The sequence below is a fragment of the Eschscholzia californica genome, unplaced genomic scaffold (assembly GCF_041429995.1).
Source record: "Eschscholzia californica isolate CP2 unplaced genomic scaffold, dmEscCali1.0.p SCAF_5, whole genome shotgun sequence".
NCBI lineage: Eukaryota > Viridiplantae > Streptophyta > Magnoliopsida > Ranunculales > Papaveraceae > Eschscholzia > Eschscholzia californica.
Window position 1 is genome coordinate 22,108,769 of NW_028238472.1, and position 6,288 is coordinate 22,115,056.

Below are 6,288 nucleotides of genomic sequence, written 5' to 3' on the forward strand. Positions count from 1 at the left end.
TAATATTCAAGGCTAACTATTATACATGCATGATAATCCAGGAGATACTTTTGTCGACAATTCTATGTCACATTACAGACCTTGAGTCTAAATTCGAAGAATTCGACTAATGAATGGGGCGTTCCGGTTTTATCTTTTATGATTTCCAAAATCAGATCAAGAAAAACTCGGTTTAGGCTTTTGAAGAACCTGGGTCGATTTCGAAAAAATTGGTTTGACTCTTAATGATTTCCCAATTAAATTTCAAGAAAGACCCGTTTCGGGCCTTCGGTGGCCCAAAGCAATTTTGTTAATATTTGGGTGGAATCGGGAGGAAAAATTGGACTTTCGTCGAAAAAACTTCAACTCGGGTCAAGACCCGAAAAACTTAGCCCGTAGCCCAAAACCTATCTCAGAACGACCCGGGACAAGCCTTGGCGAAGGCTTGAGAGACTCTCGGCCCAAGCCCATGGGCTTGTCTCGGTTTAGGGCAAGAACTGGCTTATTCCAATTGCAACTTGGCCTGGGCCAGACTAGTTCTTGCCCATGAAGTATGGGACGCGTCCTGGCCCTAGGCCAGGACGTGGTACTTCGGCCTTGACGCGTCCTGGGACGCGTCTGCCCAAGTACAGGAGCTTCTGTCTCGGCCATAGCCGAGACAATCCAGAGACGCGTCCCAGGACTCGTCTTAGTCGTGTCTCAAACGTGACCGCGGACGCGTCCTGGTTGTGTCTCATACGCGTCCTGGACGCGGCCTGAGCTCCGACCTTGAAGTTTTTAGAAACTTCTACAAACTCCAAGTTTCCTTCCCACCTCTTTCTTTTCTTTTAGCTTCCAAAGCTTTTGTTCGCTTCTTTTAGAAACTTCCAGCAAACTCAAATTTGATTTTCAAAACTTCTAAAACCATGAAAATCCTCTTGAAACTTCTAGGAAACTCCTAAAAACCCAATTTTGATTTCCACCAACTTCTAAAATTATGAAGATTTTATAACTTTTGAAACTTCTAAAATTTCAATTTTGATTATCAATCGATTTCTAAAATCAATGAAATCAACTCTTTTGAAAACTCTTTTCAATACCGAAATCAACTAAAATTGAATCTTTTGAAACTATTTTCAATCATCAACTTTGAAAATCAATTTGAAAACTTTTGAATCCCATTCAAAATCATCAAATCGAATGTCTAAAACACTTTTAGACAAAACTATCAAGCTAATCAATCATGGATTAGTCCGAAACTTAGCAAAAATTAGCTATTTGCAAGAGGCTCTGACGCCACTGTAGAGTTATGGAGTCACCTACTAGTGTTGTATGCGGATAACTTGACATCTAATGTCAAACACTAGTAATCCCAAGATCATCATGCATAAGCTAATAATCAACTAAGAGTTAGAGATTACCTTAATCGCTAGTTTTCCCTCAAACCTTTCCAATCGCTTCTGAGAAGACCAAGAGCTTCAATTGTAGATCCTCTACTTGGGACACCGAATGGTCTACTTAATCGCCCATCTTGTTTATTAGCTAGAACGTCAATGGTGGTTTGATGAGAAGAACTTGTTCTTCTTTAAGTGACTAGTTGATACCTTTTGGGAATTAACTCACATTCTCTTCTCTACTTGATGTTGTAGAGTAAGAAGCTCTTAGAGAAATTCTACACCTTCTTCAAGTCCCTAAGAGACCTTATATAGAGTTCTAAGTTGGAGTTCGACCCTAATTAGATTCCTAAAAAGTCCATTTTGAATAAGATTAAAGAAAAAGTCAAAATAGAAACTAGTTTATATTTCTCCTTTTCTTAATAGTTGTGGCCATCGCCTTTACGGGAAGTTGTCCAGATCTGACCGTCCCCTTTAGGGCACCCCAATGATCATGGTCGACGACACTTTTATTCCCAAAACACCCTTCCGGTGACCCGGCCCAAAATCCCGCTTTTCGGGCCTTTTGTGCTATCGTTGCCTAAACTTCTTTTAGGCATATGAGACATACTTATGGGACTCTCCCATGATTATATATCTCATTCCCACTAGTCATATCATCCAGTTAAATAGCCGTTCTTATGTGTAACCCGATGTAGGAGCCGGTAAAAGTTAGTTGCGAATTACTTCGTAATTCAACGATCCTAGTTGGTTTCTAGATAAACACTACGACCCCTAAATCAACCGGACTTGATATTCTTCATCAATTTTCCTATTCGACAAATAGCTTGCATGGTATTCTTGGTCGAAGGACATCTCTTTCAAGGACATCTTCTTTTCTAAAGGAATATCCTTCAGAAGGCCATTTCGATTCCTCAATGCTTGGACAACACTTCTGGATTTCACACAGCTGGTTCAAGAAGTTTAGGAAGTTGATATTAGAGGGACCCCGATGTTTCGCTTAGTGGCGAAATTGAAACCTCTCAAAGACAATATGGTCCTTTGACATAAGGATCAATTCAGGAACCTTAATGACAAAGTTCTATCTTTTCATAACGAGTTGCTTGCTGTGCAGGTTAATTTACAGGAGAACCCTAGTGATCCGACTCTTCGAAGAAAGGAGAAAATGGCAACTAATAACTATGTTCGGGCTGCGCGAACAGAACTCACCATGAGTAAACAATAAGCGAAGACAGAGTGGCTTACTCTAGATGATAACTGATGTGACACTAAAATGTCACATTTGGAGAGCCTAACTTAGACTAGTTATTCCTTTTTTAGTGTTATCAATAATATATTATGTGTTTTTAATGTTAGGTACCTATTTTGGAGTTAAACATGTAAATCAGAATAAAGGGAACAAATTGTCACTATCATTTCTTGCGTCGAAAACAAGAGAAAAAGACTTCAAACAAATCAAATGAGAAGAGGAGTCAAAGACGAGTCCAACGGTGAAAACGGAAGTCCATTCCGAGTTCGGACGGGGAAGTTGTGAAAGAAAGAAGTCGAGGTTCGGTCCTAAAACAAAGATTCTATGAAGGCACCCCCTTTATTTCCAAGTGTAGATTAAAGCCTAAGTCTAAAACCCAAGAGCCTAGATATGAAGGAATAAAACCCAAGCCCAAAGAAGATGAAAGAAGGAAGAGATTTTGGAGGCACCCAATGGACTCAAGTTTGAGTCAAAGTCAAGGTTGACTAAGTCTAGGGTTTGAGTCAAATCCACTATTCATCTTCTTACTCATTCATCATACAACAAAAAGGGAGAATACACAAACTTGGGAGGATCCGGAAGAGAGAGAAAGTGAGAGTTCTTCATCTTTTTCACCAAATCAAACACTAGGGTGAGGGTGAGAGTTTGATAAGAGAGGAAAGAGAGAGAGGGAGGTGCCGGCCAAGATCCGAAAGAGAGAGAAAGTGAGAGTTCTTCATCTTTTTCACCAAATCAAACACTAGGGTGAGGGTGAGAGTTTGATAAGAGAGGAAAGAGAGAGAGGGAGGTGCCGGCCAACTTGGCCGGCACCATAAGGTTCGGTCGGAACATGGAAGGAACAGCACCTACAGCAGCTCGCCGGACAGCAACACACTCAACAGTAGCGACGGTCGGCAGCAGTGAACCGCAACAGCACAACAGTGAACCGCGACAGCACTGCAGCAAACTGCAACAGCAGCACATCGCGACGCACAGTACAGCAGCTATGGCGGCAACAACAGCGGCGGAACAGCTGCTACAGCAGCAAAACGCGACGGCAGCAGCTTGGCTGTGACACGAGACAGCTTGGAATAAAGGGACATGGCCGGATTTGATGATTTTTGGCCGGATTTTGATAATTTTTGGCCGGAAACCTAGCTTTCTTGATCGGATTTTTCATGGTTTTCCGGTAACTTTCTTGAGTCGAAACCTTAGGGCTTTTACTCCCCATGTCTTGATCTATCTTCCCATGTAATTTGATTTGATTTTGGGTGAAAAATCTCTAGAGAGAGAAAGCTTAATGAAGCTTTAATGGTGGATGTTCTTGAGATGGAGAAGATGATGATGGGTGCTATGGGGAAATCTGATTTTCACTCGGGGACACCCAAAGTTCACTATTAAAGGGAAATCCAGAAAATTGCTACGGGGAGATCGACTACACTTAGAGACTCATTTTCTCGACGAACCTAGCCTCGAACCACATCGAAAAAGGGGGATTTCTCATCATCATCTTTTCATTTATTATTCATTCAACATGTTTAGCTAAATCAAGTGTGTCGAATATATGGGATGAAATGTGATGAATTCGTGATTATGTTTAATATGATTTCATGTTTCGATTATGAATTGATGTTCATTTGATTCGATTATCGTTTCGATCGTATTTTCATGTGTCTTGTCAAGCACTTCGCATAGTTAATAGGCGAAACGAGGTATTCGATATCGATTGTAGTCTAAATCATAATTTCATGTGTCTTGTCATGCACTTCACATAGTCAGGCGACTAGACGACACTTTCGATGACTCGGGATTAACCGAATTAGGCGTTTGTTTGACTAGGTATGATCTCCGGATATACGTAGTACTTAGAAACATCTACTTTAGGAGTCTAACATCGATTATACTTCGACACATTAGATTGGATCATACGTAGTCGTAGGTTTATCATTATGGATTCCCGGACTTCGACACCTCTCTTACTTATTTGTTGTCCGAATCGAGTTTTGCCGTCTCCCGACTCTTGTTCCTCCGACACTTCTCTCGAATCTCTCTCACCCATTTTACTTATATTGTTTAGTTAGTTTTGATTGTTTTCTTTGTTTTGTTACTCATTCAATCTAAACCCCCATTTGTCTTTGTTTCCTTTCCTTTTTATTCTAAGTTAGCATTTGATATCTAGACCGGGGGATAAGACCCTTCGACATCCAAACTACCTTCCTATCCTTGGATCGATCCCGGCTTTGCCGGATTACTACTTGATACCTCCGCTTGGATGTGCAACCTTTTCGGGTGATGACAATTCCCGACTCGATGATTCCACTCAAAGAGTCGAGTCTACGTATCTACATGAAGGTAGTGAAGAAAGGACCATGGAGACCATTAGCCCGGTTTGTGCTATTTGTGCGAGCTTAGACCATTTGACCGACTATTGTCCCATGATCCGTGTTCCGCGAGAGTCTTCGTCTAGTTATAATCATGTGCCTTATTACGAGGAGATGTCTGAAGAGACTCTCCAATTAGTTTTAGAGTATCAGACTAGGTTCAATCGAGATGTAGCAGAGATCACGGAATGGATTCTCAAAATTGTTGATAGAATTGAGTCAGAGCCTATCATCGACGAGGAAGGGGTTTGCGCACCCCTAACTCAAGAAGAGACTATGAATGATGGTGAGGGTAATACACCTAACTCTAGTCTTAAGTTAAATGTCGAAGAAGCTCTTAATAGGCCCTTAGAGCATGAACTGACTGATGAATCTTATTGCTCAATCTCTCCACCATTGTCATCTCACCATGATCGGACTACTCTAGATTTTGATGTTCAGGATGTTAGCTTTACGAGCAAACTTGGGGATCACACAATGTTGAACTTTCTAATCTTTAGCACTTGTGATTATTTGGATGGGTTATGTAGAATGGAAGGTGTTATGCCTAACTTTGAGGCTCCAGATGCCTTTAAGGATGTCGATAACATAGTAGTTGAAGAGATAACGGATAGCTTGTTGGATTATTTACCTAAGGAAATTATGGACCTTGACTTGGTCCCTGAGCCTATTGTCTTACCCTTAGAGTTTAGTTCGACCTTCCACATGATCTCAGACTCGGTTGTTGACCCCTTTTGAGATACTTCGGACGTCTTCCCTAGCATGTCTAGGGACTTAGTGGATGTTTTATCCACTAAGCTTGAGTTTGACTTCTTGCCTTCGACTGACTTCCTGGCCCTTCATTTGTATGTCGATCCTTTTGACGACTGTTTAGTCGTCGCCCCTAACATTTATGCGCACTTAGTGGACCGTGCATCCACTAAGTTTGGGGATGGCCTCTTTTCGCTTTTAGTCTCACTTGCACTTCTTTCATTTGATATTATTGTGAGACTTTTAGCATTTGTATATAGCTTTCTTTGGGTTGACTCCCAAATCTTCCGTCTTTTGTTATATGATATTTAGCCGATTAAGATGGGCCTTGATGTTTGTGGGTAGCATCTCTGGAAACCCTCCGCGAGACATAACTCGTGTTCTTGGGTGAAAACAAGAGAATCAAAGGCTAATTGCATAGCTCAATGCAATCGTGTATACCCGCGTTAGTGGTAGATTTCTATATGGTCATGTTTTTTATGTGCTTGATTCTCATTATATTTTGGTGATATTTTAGGAGCATTTCTTATATGTTTTACTTCTAAGGCGTGGTTTGTTCCAAGTTTGGGGATGGCGC

At 41.1% G+C, this 6,288-nt stretch overlaps 1 long non-coding RNA gene across 1 annotated transcript; it reads left to right on the forward strand.

Moving 5' to 3' along the window:
* The first annotated feature begins 3,293 nt into the window (after window positions 1-3,293).
* On the forward strand, window positions 3,294-4,202 carry LOC147537824 (uncharacterized). Its single transcript, XR_015225101.1, has 2 exons — window positions 3,294-3,521; window positions 3,560-4,202. It is a non-coding gene; the product is annotated as an uncharacterized LOC147537824 (long non-coding RNA).
* The last annotated feature ends 2,086 nt before the right edge of the window (window positions 4,203-6,288 follow it).